Source organism: Lithobates pipiens, unplaced genomic scaffold, assembly GCF_037356315.1.
Source record: "Lithobates pipiens isolate NorthernLeopardFrog02 unplaced genomic scaffold, aLitPip1_a1.2 Scaffold_27, whole genome shotgun sequence".
In the NCBI taxonomy this organism is placed as follows: domain Eukaryota; kingdom Metazoa; phylum Chordata; class Amphibia; order Anura; family Ranidae; genus Lithobates; species Lithobates pipiens.
In genome coordinates this window covers 227579229-227600946 of record NW_027507788.1, presented here as the reverse complement: position 1 = coordinate 227600946, position 21718 = coordinate 227579229, and the positions used below count along the sequence as shown (strand labels likewise).

The window sequence follows — 21718 nt, the reverse complement described above, 5'->3', positions numbered from 1 at the left end:
CTTTAATCAATTTTTGGGCTTCTAACAAACGAAAGGGCAGCCGTCCTTTACCGGAGTTCTTCCTTAAATGTTCTCCATCTCGGCTTATCATCCATCAGACAGATGGGATTTGTCTCCTGTTAACAGGAAAATATACGTTTCAGCGTCCAGAGATTTGATTGTGGGTAAAGCATAAGAGGCTTTTTTACATAATGAGAACCATTTGTATCCGGAAAATATGTTCCTGCTGTATTATATAACTCAATTTGCATAGAACTTGGGGATTGTATTCAACGTCTGCCCACCACTAATCACGCTGGCTTCTTTTTGTCAGGCCTCACAATGATTTCTTCATTCAACCGAAGCAAAAAAAGCAAATGAGGTTCCACCAAGTTCAATATATCAATTGAGGGATGTGACACCATTCGAATTTAATGGGTGAATATTTGAGTACATTCACTGAAAGTTAAATAGTCTGATCAGGGGTATTACTAGGGTTGGTGTCACCTGGTGCTGCAAAACATGGTGTCACCCCCCCCCCCCCCCCCCCCCCATCCTGCCCAGTACCCTGCAGGCAGTGCATGGTCATGGGTCGCACCCAAAACGGCCCCTGTAAATCATAGTATAGGGTGGTATAGGGTAGGTTTGGGTGGTATAGGACAGTTTAGGGTGTTATAGAGCAGGTTAGGGTGATATAGTGGCAGATTAGGGTGGCATAGTGTAGGCTGGGGTGGTATAGAACAGGTTAGGGTGGCAAAGGGCAGGCTGTGGTGGTATAGGGCAGGTTGGGGTGGCATAGGTCAGTTTGCGGTTGCATAGGGCAGTTTTGGGTCGCATAGGACAGATTGGGGTGATATAGGGCAGGTTGGGGTGGCATAGGACAGGTTGGGGTGACATAGGACAGTTTGAGGTTGCTTAGGATAGGTTGGAGTGATATAATGCCAGGTTGGGGTGGTATAGGGCAGGTTAGGGTGGCATAGTACAGGTTGGGGTGGTATAGTGCCAGGTTGGGGTGGCATAGGACAGTTTGGGGTTGTCTTATGTCCCTTTGACACAGGGTCTCTCAGGGTGTTGCTAGCAATGCTGCCAGTGTCTGCTCAGCAAGTTACACACAGGCTGGATGCACTTCTTAACAAGGGAAAGGTTTATTACTCACTCAGAAAGTGATGTACATTCTTACATGGAGGAGTCCTATACAACAGATCTCCCACTAAGTATCATGCTGCTGCTTCCAGTCCCAAACACACTGTGACTGAATTCCTGGTACAGCCTCTCCCCCAGCATGCATCAGGAGAAAGGGGTTAAGGGTCACAGGGAATCTGCATAAACATTACAGGTCGCATAGGGCAGGTTGGGGGGGCATAGTGCAGTTTGGGGTGGTATAGTGCCACATTGGGGTGGTATAGGGCAGGTTTGGGTGGCATAGGATAGGTTGGGGTGGTATTGTGCCAGGTTGGGGTGGTAAAGGGCAGGTTGGGGTGGCATAGGACAGGTTGGGGTAGTATAGGACAGTTTTTAGGTCGAAAAGGGATGTTGGGGGCATAGGACAGGTTGGGGTGGTATAGTGCCAGGTTAGGTGGTATAGGGTAGGTTGGGTGGTATAGGGCAGGTTGGGGTTGCATAGTGCAGGTTGGGGTGGTATAGGACAGGTTTGGCTGACATAGGACAGGTTGGGGTGGTATAGGACAGGTTGGGGTAGTATTGGGCAGGTTGGGGTGGCATAGGACAGGTTGGGGTGGTATAGGACAGGTTGGGGTGGTATAGGACAGGTTGGGTGGCATAGGGCAGGTTGAGGTAGCATAGGGCAGGTTGGGGTGGTATAGAACAGGTTGGAATGGCATAGAGCAGGTTGGGGTGGTATAGGACAGGTTGGGGTGGTATAGGACAGGTTGGGTGGCATAGGGCAGGTTGAGGTAGCATAGGGCAGGTTGGGGTGGTATAGAACAGGTTGGAATGGCATAGAGCAGGTTGGGGTGGTATAGGACAAGTTGGGGTGGCATTGGGCAGGATGAGGTGGTATAGGACAGGTTGGGGTGGTATAGGACATGTTGGGGTGGTATTGGGCAGGTTGGGGTGGCATAGGGCAGGTTGGGGTGGTATAGGACATGTTGGGGTGGTATTGGGCAGGTTGGGGTGGCATAGGGCAGGTCAGGACTGTGCAGTGATAGTGTGCACTGTGCAGTAACTTACAGAATCATTCCTGCAGATGAAGACCCGGACGGGGCTGCTGAGACCTCGCCTCTGTCTCCTTCAGCTGTGGGATCAGCCATAGTGAAGGAGTCTGTGGGAGGAGTGGAGGAGACAGCTACACCCCAGCTCCGCCCACCAACTCCGGCCTCGGGACTGATATTGGCAGCGTCACTCCCCCTGCAAGGCTTGCAATATAATTATATAATACAGTGTGTAGCTGCGGGAGGCAGCCCCGGTGTCACCCCTCTGGCGGGTGTTACCCTGGGCGGCCCACACCCCCCAGCTGTGGGTTGCCATCTTTCCGGGATTCATTCGGACAGTTCGGGTTTGGAATCATGTGTCTGGGTTTCAGGCAGACTGAAACCCGGACACATTATTCAAACCGGGCTGTGGCTCCCCAAGTAACCTAAATAGTCACACAAAAATCTGTTGCTGTCTGGGAGCTGTGGGCAGCTGTCTGTGGGCAGGTTCGACATCACAGGGCAGGGCGATGATGTCATCAGGAACAATTTGACCACACTCACTGTTCGCTCCGGGACGCTATGCGCACCGCATTCCTACTCTCCTTGGGGCACCTAAAGGTTTCCCAGGCCACTAAAGTGTTGCGGTCTGGCTTGAAGAAAAGGTGGCAGCCCTACCCCCGCACCCCCATTGCAGTCTGATGTCAGTGATCTGATTCTTTTTAGTATTTTCTCCGAACTTCTGGATCACCCCAGGATGGAGGATGAAAGCATTTCTCGGCAGGGAAGCATGGTTAGGCGCAGTAGGATTGTACCTTAGGAGAAGAGTTTTTCTCTGTATAGTCATAAACACACTCATATATATTAACACAGTCACAATATTCTTTGCTGGGTGAGGACCAATAAAGCCAGAAAATGTTTTATGCCAAGAAGTGACCTTAGCAGAGTACGGTTCCTTTAGGTGCTATTGGCTGTGTGACTACAAGCTCCGGTGATGGAATCTGGATCTTCTTCCAGCTCTGGGCTGGCCAAGCCAACAAGAGCTTGGTGATGTCTCCATCTGAGGTCAGCACTGATACAGGAAATGCTAATGAGGAGGACATCTAGGGCTGGGAGAGCAAAACTCACCAAAATGATGGCCCTGGATCCTGGGGAAACTGGTAACTCCACCTACAGTCTGCATTTTGCCACCTCACTATCGGGGTGGGCATGCCCAAGCCATATCCACTTTATGGGTTGGTCCCATCTAGACCCTACCTCTAAAAATGTGTGGGCCACTCTTCACGCCCACTTCGGAGGTTTGAACCATCCAGACCCCGCCTATAAATAAGCAGGGACCATCCACTGGGGGGCACTGATCCCTGCAATAAATGCCTTTTTGAGTTATTGTGCATGTGCAGGTAACTCAAATAAGGATGATATTGTGATTCCTGGACATGGCGCAGGACACCACCATCTTCGGGACAGAGGGCCAAGATGTAAGGCTGTCCTGGAAAACTGGGGCAATTGACATCCTTTAATGGTCGTGTGCCTACAAGCTAAAATGATGGACATCTGGACCTTCTTTCAGTTCTGGGCAGTCCAAACCAACAAGACCTTGACAGTGTCTCTATCTGAGATGGACAACTGGTGCTGGGAAAGCAATACTCACCAAGATTACGGCCCCGGGTTCTGGGGAAGCTGTTAACCCCACCCACAGTCTGTATTTCACCAGCCTACTTTCTGGGTGGGTATGCCCAAGCCACACCCAGTCCATGGGCTGGTCCCACCCAGACCCCATCTCTAAATATGTGTGAGACACCCTTTACACCCACTTTACAGGTTTGAGCCATCCAGATCCTGCCTATAAACAAGCAGGAACCATCCACTGGGGGCCCTGATCCCTGCAATTAATACCTTTTTGAGTTCATGTGTATGTGCAGTAACTAAAATAATGATGATACTGTGATCCCAGGACATGGCCCAGGGCACATCCTCAGAAGGCCAAGATGTGAGGCTGTCCTGGAAAATTGGGACAGTTGACATCCTTTAATGGTCATGTGCCTACAAGCTTCAATGATGGACATCTAGACCTTCTTCCAGTTCTGGGCAGGCCAAGCCAACAAGAGCTTGGCGATGTCTCCTTCTGAGGTCTATACTGGAAATTCTGATGAGGTGGGACGACTGCAGCTGGGAGAGCAATACTTTCCAAGATTATGGTCCTGGATCCTGGGGAAACTGTTAGTTCCTCCAACAGTCTGCATTTTGCCAGCCCACTTTCTGGGTGGCCATGCCCAAGCCACACCTACTTCAAGGGCTGGTCCCCCCTACCTTTAAATATGTGTGGCCCAACCTTCGAGCCCACTTTGCAGTTTTGCAGTAACCCAAATAAAGATGATATTGTGATCCCAGGACATGGCCCAGGACACAACCCCATTGGGGCAGAAGATGTGAGACTGTCCTGGAAAACTGGGACAGTTGACATCCCTTATTGTTTGTGTGCCTACAAGCTTCAATGATGGACATCTGGAGCCTCTTCTAGCCCAGGGCAGGCCAAACCAATAAGACCTTGGTGATGTCTCCATCTTACTAGGACAACTGGAGCTGGGAGAGCAATACATACCAAGATCCTGGATCCTGGAAAACTGGGATAGTTGACATCCTTTAATGGTCATGTGCCTACAAGCTTTAATGATGTGTGGCCCACCCTTGACTCCCGCTTTGCAGTTTTGAGCCATCTAGATCCCACCTATAAATAAGCAGGGACCACCCACTAGGGACCCTAATAAATGCAAATAATACCTTTTTGAGTTACTGTGCATGTGCAGCAACTCAAATAAGGATGATGCTGTGATCTTGGGACATGGCTCAGGACACAACCTCAGGGCCAAGGGCAAGATGTGAGGCTGTCCTGGAAAACTGGGACAGTTGAACTCCTTTAATGGTTGTGTGCCTACAAACGTCAATGATGGAAATCTAGCACTTCTTCCAGCCCTGGGCAGGTCAAACCAACCGCCATCTGAGGTCTGTACTGGAAATTCTGGTGGATTCTGGGGAAACTGTAAACTCCACCAAGAGTCTGCATTTTGCTAGCCCACGATCCGGGTGGGGGGGGCTCCTAAGTCACATCCACTTTAAGTGTTGGTCCCGTCCAGACCTCACCTCTAAATATGGCCCACCCTTCACGTTCACTTTGCAGGTTTTGGGCACCGCCTATAAGTAAGCAGGGACTACCCAATGGGGGGGCTCTAATCCTGTTGAATGATGCTGGCCATCAGATTGAGGACACCTAATGGCAGGAAAATGTACCACGGGCCAATTCATTTCATAATTCTTTTTTTGTCTTTATTTCTGCTTTTATGATTGTAGAGCCGTATTCATTTGTGTCTTTATCATCTGCTTGGAGTTCAGCCTTAAGTCTGCACATAAAATGTTTATGTTAATAACGTCGGATGTTTCTTCCTCTTCTGAATGAGAGAGGAGAGTAACCTTGCCATGGCAGCGCGCTCCATTGTTTCGGAAAATCTCGACTTAAATCATTACAATTCCAGCATGTTTGTTCACCGGCAGCTGTCACATTGGCCGGGATCCCTGGTCTTATTGCTCGTGAAAGTTTTAATGAGGGGAACTTTATTGCCCTTGGTGCCTGCTCTTTCACTTAGCATAGCTAATACGGGACTGTTAACATGCACCTACATGCCGCCCTGTTAATCGGTACACAGAAGGCAGCTTCAGGTGGGGTTAGGAATACAAATTTTATACATTGTCGGCTACGCCAGCTGGATGGAACCTGGCCGAGATTTCCGAAGGCAGAATTCGAGAAATTTAGCAACATCTACGAGACTCTGTGCAGGATTTAAAGGTACAGTCCATTACAAAATATATATTTTTTGGGTTATACATGAAGCGGCGGCTCCTGAAGAGCACGCGCTATGCATTTTTTCCAAAATTTAAAATGACCTGAACTGCAGTTTGGTTTGGGTACAATTGTCACTGGACTGTGAGATGTTCAGCCTTGCCACAGGGGGCACTGTCTCTTCTGGCAGGCATTGGAACTATGGTCTGGTTAGGTGTTTAAGTTACTCTCTTTCTCGGAGCCCGCCCAGTGGGAGTGGTGCTCTCACTGTGCTTTCTGGGAGAGGGTATTTAAAGTGGAGGGCCACCCTGAAAAAAGAAAATACATTAAAAATTAGAAAAAAAATCATTAAAAAAAAAAATGAAAAAAAATTTTTTTTTTTACTTACCAGAAATGCCTGTTGCTAGGCACATCATCCTAATCTGCCTCTTCCTCCTCCACGGAGATCTTTCTTCTCTCCTCCGCGCGGCGTCTTCTGGGTAATGGGTCGCGCTGTGTTCTGGGAACTGTGTGTCCCAGAACACAGCGCGTCCCTTTCACAAAGCGCTGCGCAACTCGCGCATGCGCAGTAGGAAACGGGCAGTGAAGCCGCAAGGCTCCACTGCCTGTTTCCCTTACCCAAAATGGCGGCGCCGGGACCTGAGACCGAGGGACGGGTCGGCCTCGGGCGGCCGACATCGCAGGCGCCCTGGACAGGTAAGTGTGCTTATTAAAAGTCAGCAACTACAGTTTTTGCAGCTGCTGACTTAATTTTTTTTTCAAAACCGGCCCTCCTCTTTAACATGCGAACGTCACAAGGTTCGGGGTTCCGGTCCAGAATGATGTTCTGACTTCATGGTCCTGGTTCTCCTGACCAGCCCCACAGGAAGGCTATGGCCTGGGGTGCGGATCCACCCGACTTTGATGTCTCGGGGCTGCCTAGCCCGGGGCAAGGAAACTAAAAGAAAGATTCTGAGGTGGTTGGGTGCCGTCTCCGGTTTAGGAGAGACCCATTGACTTCAAGCGTTCCAGGGGAGGACTCTTCAGAAGAAGACCACGTACGGGTTGGTTTCTTAGTAAGAGCCTGGAAGGGCTGAAGTTACCGAAAGAATCCGGTCTTGTGGATATCGCCAGGCTGGCTGAAAGATCCAGGAAACTACAAGTGTTTTCAAGTTTAGTTTCCCTACATGTTCTACAACAACGTCTGTGGAAGAGACTTGTTCCTGAGTAAACATCTTGTTGGCTGCTAGACCTTGTGAGAGAAGGACTGTCCAACCTGAGTGACCATCCAGTTGGGAATGGCTATTCTCTGGATGCAGTCAAAGTAAGCAAGTTCTTCAACAATTTGACTTTGACACTAATGCCGCGTACACACGATCACATTGTCCGGTGTACTTAGTCCGCCGAAACGCATTTCACCGGACAATCCGATTGTGTGTGGGCTTCAGCGGACTTTCTCAGCGCTAAGTCCGGCGGACTTGGGTTTCAGCGGACAATACGTTCGTCAGTATGCTAGTCCGGCGGACTAAAGCCTCATACACACGATAGAACTTTGTACGAACTTTCCCTTGAATTTTTGTACAAAGGGCGTCGGCCCTGAACTTGTACTGCATACACACAGCAGGACTTTTTCAGCCAACTTTCACCAAATTATGTGGTTTTTCTGCTCTTTACTGCCACCTTTGGTCAACTTCTGTATTGTTGTCTGATCTTTTGCATTGGTTCTGAGCATGCCTGTTTGTACTTTGTACCAAAGTCCGATGGTTTTCTGTACACACAATCGGACTTTGCTCCATTGGACTTTTGTTGCCAGAAAGTTTGTCCGTTCGCACAGCCAACAAAAGTCAGATGAAAACCCGAAAAAAGTTTGTCCGATGGAGCGTACACACAGTCGGATGATGCTCCAAAACAGCTAATTTGCATGTTTGTTGTCAAAAAGTCTGATCGTGTGTATGGGCCTTAAGAATGACGCATGCTCAGAAGCAAGTACGAAAAGGAAGCTATTGGCTACTGGTTATTGAACTTCCTTTTTCTAGTCCCGTCGTACGTGCTGTACGTCATCGCGCTAGCAAACGCCGGACTTTCTGTGTGTCTGTGTGTGGCCAAGTCCGTTCAGTAGAAAGTCCGCCGGACTATCCGCCGGATTGTTTGCCGTACTAAGTACGCCGGACAATTTGATCATGTGTACGCGGCATAAGAGTACCTGAATTCCTTTCCAACCCTCTGATCCCAATTTAAGAGACCGTTCATTGTCTACGTTTTACAAATAAAATCCATTCAAGTGGATCTGTTGTCGGCCTCTCAAGTTACTGGGCCACCTACCACGGGACACCCCTAGATGCACAGGGGTTAGTGCTACATACAGGTATATGAAGCACAGCCCACTTGCCCTAAACATAGACTAAGTTCACCCCTACAGATGTATTTGCATGCAGGCTGTCAGCATTTGACACTGAGCCTGCATGATTGAAGGACCTGAAATCCAATGAATAAAAGGGGTGGGCCAGGGACAGTAAGACTGGAGAGGAAAGGGCTAGATGATGCTGGGTGTCCTCAAGCCAGGAAATGAAGCGGGCTCTACGTGACCTGCTGCAGCTTCTAATGCACGTTGTGAGAAGCTCACAGTGTGCGGGGAAATCAGAGGAAGCCGTTTCAGTCCAGGAGAGGTGCCGGTACAACTGTGCAAGACTGAAGGGGAGGATGAGAAAAGTGCAGACACCGGGCTGGCAGATAAATCAACTCCCTTATATACAGTGAGGGGAAAAAGTCAGCTAATTTTGTACATTTGCCCGCTGACAAAAACAAAACGATCAGTCTATAATTTTAACAGTCGGTTTATTATAACAGTGAGAGACGGAATAACAACAAAAATATCCAGAAAATCGCATTACAAAAACGTTATAAATTGATTTGCATTTTAATGAGTGAAATAAGGATCTGATCCCTTCACAAAACCTGACTTCGTACTTGGCGGCAAAACCCTTGTTGGCAATCACAGAGGCCTGATGTTTCTTGTATTTGGCCACCAGGTTTGCGCTCATCTCAGGAGGGATTTTATCCCCACTCCTCTCCAAGTCATTAAGGTTTCCAGGCTGACGTTTGGTAACTCGAACCTTCAGCTCCCTCCACATATTTTCTTTGGGATTAAGGTCTGGAGACTGACTAGGGCTAGGCCATTCCAAGACCCACTCCAGGACCTTAATGTGCTTCTTTTTAAACCTTGGCCTTGGCCATGTGTTTTGGGACAATTTCATGCTGGAAGACCCATCCACGACACATTTTAGATGCCCTGACTGAGGGAAGGAGGTTCTCACCCAAGATTTGACGGTACATGGCCCCGTCCATCGTCTCTTTGATGCGGTGAAGTTGTCCTGTCCCTTTAGCAGAAAAACACCCCCAAAGCATAATGTTTCCACCTCCATGTTTGATGGTGGAGATGGTGTTCTTGGGGTCATAGGACCTCCATGTATGGCGGTGGGGGATGGTGTTCTTGGGGTCATAGGACCTCCATGTATGACGGTGGGGGATGGTGTTCTTGGGGTCATAGGACCTCCATGTATGATGGTGGGGGATGGTGTTCTTGGGGTCATAGGACCTCCATGTATGATGGTGGGGGATGGTGTTCTTGGGGTCATAGGACCTCCATGTATGATGGTGGGGGATGGTGTTCTTGGGGTCATAGGACCTCCATGTATGGCGGTGGGGGATGGTGTTCTTGGGGTCATAGGACCTCCATGTATGACGGTGGGGGATGGTGTTCTTGGGGTCATAGGACCTCCATGTATGATGGTGGGGGATGGTGTTCTTGGGGTCATAGGACCTCCATGTATGATGGTGGGGGATGGTGTTCTTGGGGTCATAGGACCTCCATGTATGATGGTGGGGGATGGTGTTCTTGGGGTCATAGGACCTCCATGTATGACGGTGGGGGATGGTGTTCTTGGGGTCATAGGACCTCCATGTATGACGGTGGGGGATGGGGTTCTTGGGGTCATAGGTCCTCCATGTATGACGGTGGGGGATGGTGTTCTTGGGGTCATAGGACCTCCATGTATGACGGTGGGGGATGGTGTTCTTGGGGTCATAGGACCTCCATGTATGACGGTGGGGGATGGGGTTCTTGGGGTCATAGGTCCTCCATGTATGACGGTGGGGGATGGTGTTCTTAGGGTCATAGGACCTCCATGTATGACGGTGAGGGATGGTGTTCTTAGGGTCATAGGACCTCCATGTATGATGGTGGAGGATGGTGTTCTTGCGGTCATAGGACCTCCATGTATGATGGTGGGGGATGGTGTTCTTGGGGTCATAGGACCTCCATGTATGATGGTGGGGGATGGTGTTCTTGGGGTCATAGGACCTCCATGTATGGCAGTGGGGGATGGTGTTCTTGGGGTCATAGGACCTCCATGTATGGCGGTGGGGGATGGTGTTCTTGGGGTCATAGGACCTCCATGTATGGCGGTGGGGGATGGTGTTCTTGGGGTCATAGGACCTCCATGTATGGCGGTGGGGGATGGTGTTCTTAGGGATCATAGGACCTCCATGTATGATGGTGGGGGATGGTGTTCTTGGGGTCATAGGACCTCCATGTATGGTGGTGGGGGATGGTGTTCTTGGGGTCATAGGACCTCCATGTATGATGGTGGGGGATGGTGTTCTTGGGGTCATAGGACCTCCATGTATGATGGTGGGGGATGGTGTTCTTGGGGTCATAGGACCTCCATGTATGACGGTGGGGGATGGTGTTCTTGGGGTCATAGGACCTCCATGTATGACGGTGGGGGATGGGGTTCTTGGGGTCATAGGTCCTCCATGTATGACGGTGGGGGATGGTGTTCTTGGGGTCATAGGACCTCCATGTATGACGGTGGGGGATGGTGTTCTTGGGGTCATAGGACCTCCATGTATGACGGTGGGGGATGGGGTTCTTGGGGTCATAGGTCCTCCATGTATGACGGTGGGGGATGGTGTTCTTAGGGTCATAGGACCTCCATGTATGGCGGTGGGGGATGGTGTTCTTGGGGTCATAGGACCTCCATGTATGGCGGTGGGGGATGGTGTTCTTGGGGTCATAGGACCTCCATGTATGGCGGTGGGGGATGGTGTTCTTAGGGATCATAGGACCTCCATGTATGATGGTGGGGGATGGTGTTCTTGGGGTCATAGGACCTCCATGTATGGTGGTGGGGGATGGTGTTCTTGGGGTCATAGGACCTCCATGTATGATGGTGGGGGATGGTGTTCTTGGGGTCATAGGACCTCCATGTATGATGGTGGGGGATGGTGTTCTTGGGGTCATAGGACCTCCATGTATGATGGTGGGGAATGGTGTTCTTGGGGTCATAGGCAGCATTCCTCCTCCTCCAAACACGGCGATTTGAGTTGCGAAAGAGCTCGATTTTGGTCTCATCTGACCACAAGGCTTTCACCCAGTTCTCCTCGGAATTATTCAGATGTTCATTAGCAAACTTCAGACGGACCTGTACATATGATTTCCTGAGCGGGGGGACCTGTACATGTGATTTCCTGAGCGGGGGGACCTGTACATGTGATTTCCTGAGCGGGGGGACCTGTACATGTGATTTCCTGAGCGGGGGGACCTGTACATGTGATTCCCTGAGCGGGGGGACCTGTACATGTGATTCCCTGAGCGGGGGGACCTGTACATGTGATTCCCTGAGCGGGGGGACCTGTACATGTGATTTCCTGAGCGGGGGGATCTGTACATGTGATTTCCTGAGCGGGGGGACCTGTACATGTGATTTCCTGAGCGGGGGGACCTGTACATGTGATTTCCTGAGCGGGGGGACCTGTACATGTGATTTCCTGAGCGGGGGGACCTGTACATGTGATTTCCTGAGCGGGGGGATCTGTACATGTGATTTCCTGAGCGGGGGGACCTGTACATGTGATTTCCTGAGCAGGGGGGACCTGTACATGTGATTTCCTGAGCGGGGGGACCTGTACATGTGATTTCCTGAGCGGGGGGACCTGTACATGTGATTTCCTGAGCGGGGGGACCTGTACATGTGATTTCCTGAGCGGGGGGGACCTGTACATGTGATTTCCTGAGCGGGGGGGACCTGTACATGTGATTTCCTGAGCGGGGGGGACCTGTACATGTGATTTCCTGAGCGGGGGGGACCTGTACATGTGATTTCCTGAGCGGGGGGACCTGTACATGTGATTTCCTGAGCGGGGGGACCTGTACATGTGATTTCCTGAGCGGGGGGACCTGTACATGTGATTTCCTGAGCGGGGGGACCTGTACATGTGATTTCCTGAGCGGGGGGACCTGTACATGTGATTTCCTGAGCGGGGGGACCTGTACATGTGATTCCCTGAGCGGGGGGACCTGTACATGTGATTCCCTGAGCGGGGGGACCTGTACATGTGATTTCCTGAGCGGGGGGACCTGTACATGTGATTCCCTGAGCGGGGGGACCTGTACATGTGATTCCCTGAGCGGGGGGACCTGTACATGTGATTCCCTGAGCGGGGGGACCTGTACATGTGATTTCCTGAGCGGGGGGATCTGTACATGTGATTTCCTGAGCGGGGGGACCTGTACATGTGATTTCCTGAGCGGGGGGACCTGTACATGTGATTTCCTGAGCGGGGGGACCTGTACATGTGATTTCCTGAGCGGGGGGACCTGTACATGTGATTTCCTGAGCGGGGGGACCTGTACATGTGATTTCCTGAGCGGGGGGACCTGTACATGTGATTTCCTGAGCGGGGGGGACCTGTACATGTGATTTCCTGAGCGGGGGGGACCTGTACATGTGATTTCCTGAGCGGGGGGGACCTGTACATGTGATTTCCTGAGCGGGGGGGACCTGTACATGTGATTTCCTGAGCGGGGGGACCTGTACATGTGATTTCCTGAGCGGGGGGACCTGTACATGTGATTTCCTGAGCGGGGGGACCTGTACATGTGATTTCCTGAGCGGGGGGACCTGTACATGTGATTTCCTGAGCGGGGGGACCTGTACATGTGATTTCCTGAGCGGGGGGACCTGTACATGTGATTTCCTGAGCGGGGGGACCTGTACATGTGATTTCCTGAGCGGGGGGACCTGTACATGTGATTTCCTGAGCGGGGGGACCTGTACATGTGATTCCCTGAGCGGGGGGACCTGTACATGTGATTTCCTGAGCGGGGGGACCTGTACATGTGATTCCCTGAGCGGGGGGACCTGTACATGTGATTCCCTGAGCGGGGGGACCTGTACATGTGATTCCCTGAGCGGGGGACCTGTACATGTGATTTCCTGAGCGGGGGGATCTGTACATGTGATTTCCTGAGCGGGGGGACCTGTACATGTGATTTCCTGAGCGGGGGGACCTGTACATGTGATTTCCTGAGCGGGGGGACCTGTACATGTGATTTCCTGAGCGGGGGGACCTGTACATGTGATTTCCTGAGCGGGGGGACCTGTACATGTGATTTCCTGAGCGGGGGGACCTGTACATGTGATTTCCTGAGCGGGGGGGACCTGTACATGTGATTTCCTGAGCGGGGGGGACCTGTACATGTGATTTCCTGAGCGGGGGGGACCTGTACATGTGATTTCCTGAGCGGGGGGGACCTGTACATGTGATTTCCTGAGCGGGGGGACCTGTACATGTGATTTCCTGAGCGGGGGGACCTGTACATGTGATTTCCTGAGCGGGGGGACCTGTACATGTGATTTCCTGAGCGGGGGGACCTGTACATGTGATTTCCTGAGCGGGGGGATCTTACGGGGGCTGCAGGATTTCAGTCCCTCGCGGTGTGTTACCGATTGTTCTCTTGGTGACTATGGTCCCAGCTGAGATCATGGAGAAGATTCTCCGGTGTAGTTCTGGGCGGATTCCTCACCGTTCTCCTGATCATTGATCCTCCACGAGGTGAGATCTTCCATGGAGCCCCAGACCGAGGAGATCCATCGTTATTTTGTGAATAATAATCCCACCATCTGTTGTCTCCTCTCACCAAGCTGCTTGGTGATGGTCTTGTAGCCCATTCCAGCCTTGTGTAGATCTCCAATCTTCTCCCCGACATCCTTGGACAGATCTTTGGTCTTGGCCATGCTGGAGAGATTGGAATCTGATTGGATGCTTCTGTGGACAGGTGTCTTTTATACAGGTAACAAGCTGAGATGAGGAGCACTCCCTTGGTTGATAGGGCATGAAATACAGTTGCCTTGAAAAAAATTCATACCCCTAAAATTTTCAACATTTTGTCATGTTATAACCAAAAACAAATGTATTTTATTGGGATTTTATGGACCAACACAAAGTTTCGCATAATTGTGAAGTGGAAGGAAAATGATAAATGTTTTTCGACATTTTCTTACAAATAAATATGTGAAAAGTGTGGGGGAGGGGCATTTGTATGGCGCCCCCCTTAGTCAATACTTTGTAGAACACCCTTTCTCTGCAATTACAGCTGCAAGTAATTTTGGGGGTGTCTCTACCAGCTTTGCACATCTAGAGAGGACATTTCTGCCCATTCTTCTTCTTTGTAAAATATCCCAAGCTCTGTCAGATTGGATGGAGAGCGTCTGTGATCAGCAATTTTCAAGTCTGGCCACAGATTCTCGATGGGATTTAGGTCTGGACTGTGACTGGCCCATTCTAACACATGAATTTGGAGATTTCCCCTTAGGGGTGTACTGACTTTTGTTGCCAGCGGTTTAGACATTAATGGCTGTGTGTTGAGTTATTTTGAGGGGACAGGAAATTTACACTGTTATACAAGCTGTACACTCACTACTTTACATTGTAGACAAGTGTCATTTCTTCAGTGTTGTCACATGAAAAGAGAGAAGGAAAGATTTACAAAAAATATGAGGGGTGTACTGACTTTTGTGAGATACTGTATAGAAAATAAATACTTTAAAAAAAAAATATTAATAAGTGATCACATGACCTTTTGTTCTCTGCTGCATAAGGGTTTTGGAGAGCTGGGGTAAGAGAAACAGCAGTACACTGATCTTCCCAGTGAATGGCTGTTCAGGGGGGGGGGGGGGGAGGGCATGTCAGCACAAGTCTTGGCCATTGAAGGACGGGCAGCAGGGATTTTTGGGGTAACATATTCTGAAGTTTTGGGGTAACATATTCGGAAGGGCGAGCTCCTTGTTTTTTCATGGAGTGTGATTTAGGGATTTATAGAACCTGACAGTTTTTTGCTCGTATTAGAAACTAAAAATAAAAATCGATGTAGAATCGGGATGACATTTCAGCTCCTCTGAGGTTTCCCGCCATTGAGGGTATTTGAATCGGTGACGCTCGGTGCTCGGCGTTGGCTGATCCGCCCTTTTGTACGCAGCCATTGGCCGGGCGGTAAATATTACTCTTCGGCATGCGGCGTGGGCTGCGCATAACTTTACAGTGCCGGCTTTTCCACCTCGATAGTCACATTCCATCCGCCACCCCCTGGTTCATAAAGTCGCGTCTGGAGCGCGGTCCCGTGTCATCGCCTCCTATCTCACAGGACGATTATTTCCTCTTTTCCATACAGGATGTACATTTGGATGACACAGAATTTCTGAGCGCCAAATCAAATATATCCCACAAAAAAAAGAAGAAAGAGGAATCATAAATAAAAAAAAAAAAAGTAAAGATAAACTTCACAATTTTCATTAACTGGTTCATGTCAATAGCTCATCATACACAATACAATCTGATTGTACAATCTCCATTAGATCTTCCAACAGGTATGTAGCGCAAGGGTCTGCCTGATTGGATACAAATTGATTAAAGTGGGTGTAAACCTCAGACATGAAATATGAATAAAGCTTATCCCTCTATAGTGTGTACTTGTCTCCAGGGCCATCTTTAATATTGACTGGACCCTGGGCAAACATTTTTCTTGGCCCTCCCGAATCCACTTATTAACTATTTGCGGGCTCAAGGGGCAGCTGCTTTGGGCCCCACCACAATGACTGGGCCTGGGGCAGCTGCCCCTTGTGCCCTGTGTTAAAGACGGCCCTGCTTGTCTCAATCCAGAACACTGAGGCCGCGTACACACGGGCGGACTGTTTGCCCAACCTTGTTCGTCAAACAGTTTCATCAAACAGTCCGCTCAAAATTTGCATGAGCGGACTTGCCCACACACGAGCGGACTGTTTGAGCGAGCTGTTTGCCAAACAGTTGGCTCAACTTTTGAAATGAACGGACTCGCCCACGTAAGGAGGAGGCAAATCCGCCCATTTCGAGCGCGTGTACAGGTAGGCGGGGCCCGCGAGGGAGACGTCGCGGGCTCCGCCGCCTGGAATGGGCTTAAAGGGGAACCCCAACGCCGAAAAAAATCGGCGTGGGGGTTCCCCCAAAGTCCACACCAGACCCTTGTCCGAGCACGCTACCCGGCCGGCCAGGAAAGGGGGGCGAGCGAGCGCGCCCCCCCTCCTGAGCCGTACCAGGCCGCGTGCCCTCAACATGGGGGGGTGCCTTGGGGAAGGGGGGGCCGCGCGGCCCCCCCACCCCAAAGCACCTTGTCCCCATGTTGATGAGGACAAGGGCCTCTTCCCGACAACCCTGGCCGTTGGTTGTCGGGGTCTGCGGGCGGGGGGCTTATCGGAATCCGGGAGCCCCCTTTAAGAAGGGGGCCCCCGGATACCGGCCCCCCACCCTATGTGAATGAGTATGGGGTACAATGTACCCCTACCCATTCACCTGTGAAATAAAGTACCAAAAAAAAAACACAACACACGAGATAAAATATTTTATTGCACAGCCGGGGGTCTTCCGTCTTCGGGGGTCTTCTCGCCGGACTCCTCCGCTATCTGTGTGTAGCTCTTTTACTAGCGGAGGAGTCCGGCTTTCTTCCTCCCCGCCGCCGGCCTCTTCTCCCGACTTCGGGGGGTCTTGTCCCCCTCTTCGGTTCTTCTGCCGGGCCACCGCGCCTTCTTCTAGCTCTTTTACAGGCGGTGGCCCGGTCTTCTGTCGCCGCTGCCTTCCGTTCTTCTGTCGCCGCCTTCGGTTCTTCTGCCGGGCCACCGCGCCTTCTTGTAGCTCTTTTACAGGCGGTGGCCCGGTCTTCTGTCGCCGCTGCCTTCCGTTCTTCTGTCGCCGCCTTCGGTTCTTCTGCCGGGCCACCGCGCCTTCTTGTAGCTCTTTTACAGGCGGTGGCCCGGTCTTCTGTCGCCGCTGTCGCCGCCGACTTCCGTTCGTGTTCTTCTTCTTGTTCTTCTTCTTCTTCTCCAGGAGATGTTGACACGTCGCTCCCTCCGGCCGGAATGCCAGAGCCTCGCTGTGCGGTCACTTATATAGTGACAATGGGGCGGGGTCACATGGTATATGTCACATGGGTTGGTCACATGGTGACCCCGCCCCCTTACGATGTCATAGTCCCCATGTGACATCAACCCATGTGACCAACCCATGTGACATATACCATGTGACCCCGCCCCATTGTCACTATATAAGTGACCGCACAGCGAGGCTCTGGCATTCCGGCCGGAGGGAGCGACGTGTCAACATCTCCTGGAGAAGAAGAAGAAGAACAAGAAGAAGAACACGAACGGAAGTCGGCGGCGACAGCGGCGACAGAAGACCGGGCCACCGCCTGTAAAAGAGCTACAAGAAGGCGCGGTGGCCCGGCAGAAGAACCGAAGAGGGGGACAAGACCCCCGAAGTCGGGAGAAGAGGCCGGCGGCGGGGAGGAAGAAAGCCGGACTCCTCCGCTAGTAAAAGAGCTACACACAGATAGCGGAGGAGTCCGGCGAGAAGACCCCCGAAGACGGAAGACCCCCGGAGCTGTGCAATAAAATATTTTTTCCCCTGTGTTGTGTTTTTTTTTTGGTACTTTATTTCACAGGTGAATGGGTAGGGGTACATTGTACCCCATACTCATTCACATAGGGTGGGGGGCCGGTATCCGGGGGCCCCCTTATTAAAGGGGGCTCCCGGATTCCGATAAGCCCCCCGCCCGCAGACCCCGACAACCAACGGCCAGGGTTGTCGGGAAGAGGCCCTTGTCCTCATCAACATGGGGACAAGGTGCTTTGGGGTGGGGGGGCCGCGCGGCCCCCCCTTCCCCAAGGCACCCCCCCATGTTGAGGGCACGCGGCCTGGTACGGCTCAGGAGGGGGGGCGCGCTCGCTCGCCCCCCTTTCCTGGCCGGCCGGGTAGCGTGCTCGGACAAGGGTCTGGTGTGGACTTTGGGGGAACCCCCACGCCGATTTTTTTCGGCGTTGGGGTTCCCCTTTAAGCCCATTCCAGGCGGCGGAGCCCGCGACGTCTCCCTCGCGGGCCCCGCCTACCTGTACACGCGCTCGAAATGGGCGGACTTTCCGAGCGGGAACAGTCCGCTCATTTCGAAAGTACAGCGGACAGGCCCACACACGGGCGGACTGTTCGCTCAAACACAGTTTCAGCGGACAGTTTTTCGGAATTTCCGAAAGACTTTGTCCGTCCAACTGTCCGCTGAAACTGTCCGCTGAAAGCCCACACACGAGCGGACTGTCCGCCCAAACACTGTTCAGCGGACAAGGTTGGGCGAACAGTCCGCCCGTGTGTACGCGGCCTGAGTGTTTTTTTTCTGTCTGCTGCCTCCTTCCTCTGCTATCAGCATCAGTCACTTCTGACAAGTTAAAAAAATGGTGACAGGGGAGGGAGCTCCAGTTGATTGACAGCCACAGCTCTGTTCCGGGGTGCTGTGTGAAGGGCAGGGGGGGGGGTGTCCTTTCCCGTCTTTTCGGATTTCCGAATTTTCGAATTTACAAAATTACTAATTTTCGAATTGCGATCATAACGAATGACCCAAAAAACTAAAAACAAAACCACAAAGAACCCCCAAATGAAACAAAAACGAGAACAAGCTCATTTTTCAGCTTTCTCTCCCTGTGCAGGGTGACTGGTCTTGTCTCCACCCCCTTCTATGTTATTTTTTTATAGTGGGTGAAGCCTTTTAGGTCCCTCCCACAGCTCTGCTCTCCCTCCCTGTGCAGGGTGACTGGTCTTGTCTCCACCCCCTCCTGTAGTATTTTGTAGTGGGTGGAGCCTTTTAGGTCCCTCCCACAGCCCTGCTCTCCCTCTCTGTGCAGGGTGACTGGTCTTGTCTCCACCCCCTCCTGTAGTATTTTGTAGTGGGTGGAGCCTTTTAGGTCCCTCCCACAGCTCTGCTCTCCCATCCTGTGCAGGGTGACTGGTCTTGTCTCCACCCCCTTCTATGTTATTTTTTTATAGAGGGTGAAGCCTTTTAGGTCCCTCCCACAGCTCTGCTCTCCCTCCCTGTGCAGGGTGACTGGTCTTGTCTCCAACCCCTCCTGTAGTATTTTGTAGTGGGTGGGGCCTGCTGGGTCCCTCCCACAGCTATGCTCTCTCTCTTTGTACAGGGTGACTGGTCTTGTCTCCGCTCCCCTTCTGTGGTTTTCTTATAGTGGGTGGAGCCTTTTAGGTCCCTCCCACAGCTCTGCTCTCCCTCCCTGTGCAGGGGGACTGGTCTTGTTTCCGCCCCCTCCTGTAGTTTTCTGTAGTGGATGGGGCCTGCTGGGTACCTCCCACAGCTATGCTCTCCCTCCCTGTGCAGGGTGACTGGCCTTGTCTCCGCCCCCTCCTGTAGTTTTCTGTAGTGGGTGGAGCCTTTTAGGTCTTGTTTCCCCCAGCCTCTCACCTCTAATCAAGGTCCCTAGGGACTGGGTCAAGCTTGAGGGGTGGTTAGTAAGCAATCTTCCACCACTTATCAATATAACCTCCGGGACATCAGCTAGTTCCTCCAATATCCATAATCCGGGTAATATATAAGAGAGTAAGGGGGCCTCCAATCAGTAGTAACGTAAATACACTTTATTTAAATAAAAATATCCATACTTACATTACAGTAAAAGGATTCACAAATGTAAACAGCGGTGCTTCTGGTCTCGGCCGCGACCGGAAGTAACGAGCAACACCTCAACTCCTCCCTGACGCGTTGCGTCACATACCACGTGACTTTCTCAAAAAGCTTTTATATGTGAGCAGCTTTCTATAGTTTATACCTAGTTCTCCTAGTGAGGTGTTGCACAACAGGACCTTCTTATTTTTACATATAAAGCAAAGCTTATCTCTCCTTAAGAAAACCGATACAGACCCCTCCCCCCCCCCCCCCCCCCCCCCAACATACAATTCTGGGTTGCGATATTACAAATCGAGGAAAAGTTGTTGCAATTTTTTTTTTTTTACTAAACTGAAATCAATCTGTGTGAGTGTCTTCTAGTTTAAGGGGAAAAAGTATACTATATTATAAGCAAATAATGTAATATAATACATATAATTTTATGAATATTTATTTCTTATATTATGTTCGCTCAATAATAAACTAAACTAAAAACAACGTGGGAAAAATGTATTTATATAATGATAATAATTTATATAATAATAATAATAAATATTAAAATAATAATGTATAATATAATGATAATTGATAATATTTTATTAATAATAATAATAATAATAATAATAATAATATATAATATAATAATAATTGATAATATTTTATTATTACTAATAATAATACTACTAATACTAATAATAATGTATAATATAATAATAATGCTTACAATAATAATGATGTATAATATAATAATAATAATACCAATATATAATATAATAATAATAATTGATAATATGATGATAATGCTGATAATAATTGGTAATATAATAATAATAATAATTTATAAAATAATAATAATACCAATAAATAATAATAGGGGGAAGGAGAGGAAGGGAATTGGATTTGGTATTTTGTGGAGGAGATTATGAGTAAAGTATGAATATTTTGTAATTTGTAGAATGTTAAACTTAATAAAATGTAAAAAATAATAATAATAATTATTATTATTATACAGGATTTATATAGTGCCAACAGTTTACGCAGCGCTTTACAATATAAAAAGGAGACAATGCAGTTACAATACAATAAAATACAAGATGGTTAAGAGGGCCCTGCTCAGAAGAGCTTACAATCTAATAGGGTGGGACAGGTGGTACAAAAGGTTGTAACTGTGGGGATTGAGCTGATGGAAGTGGTGGGAGATTAGTTGGAGACGTGATCGGCTTCCCTGAAGAGTTTTCAGGGATCGCCTGAAGGTAGCGAGAGTAGGGGATAGCGGGACCAGTGGAGGATAATAATTGATACCATAATTAAAATAATAATTTATAATAATAATAATGATAATCATAATAATAACAATTTATAAGATGATGATGATGCTAATAATAATTTCTAATATAATAATAATAATAATAATAATAATAATAATAATAATTTAGAATATAACGATGATGCTAATAATAATTTTGAATGTAATAAGAATGAGAATAATAATGATGATAACAGTAATAATAATATATTTACTAATTTATAATAATATCAAAATGAATCAGGACAATGAATCTATTCAACCGGTTACAGGCCATTTAAAGTGACCCTGTCACCATAGGTCACCTGTAAAAGAAAGGTTGATTTACTTACCTTTCTAGCTGCCATGTATGCAGGAGCATCTCGACTCTCCAGCTGCTGTACGTATTCTACACTTCCAGGTATGCAGAATATTTTCTTCCCCTCCAGTCCCTGTGGTTCCTCCTACTGGCACATTCAACACTATAGGAGTATGAGTCGGTGGGAGGAACCACAGCAGCTGGAATGGGGGAGTGCAGCAGATTTTCAATACATGGAACACTGGAAGGGTTAGTAAATAAACACTTATAACAGAATATACATTACCCCGCTTATCCAAACTCCTAACCTAAAAAAATAATAATAATAATAATAATAAATCAAATTAATTAATTATTAACCCAT

The 21718-nt window shown here is 49.4% G+C and overlaps 1 protein-coding gene across 2 annotated transcripts in view; it reads left to right on the top strand.

Moving 5' to 3' along the window:
• Window positions 1-21718, top strand: part of PLEKHG5 (pleckstrin homology and RhoGEF domain containing G5) — a 504862-nt gene that overhangs the window by 83911 nt on the left and 399233 nt on the right. The gene's annotated exons all lie outside the window — the stretch shown is intronic.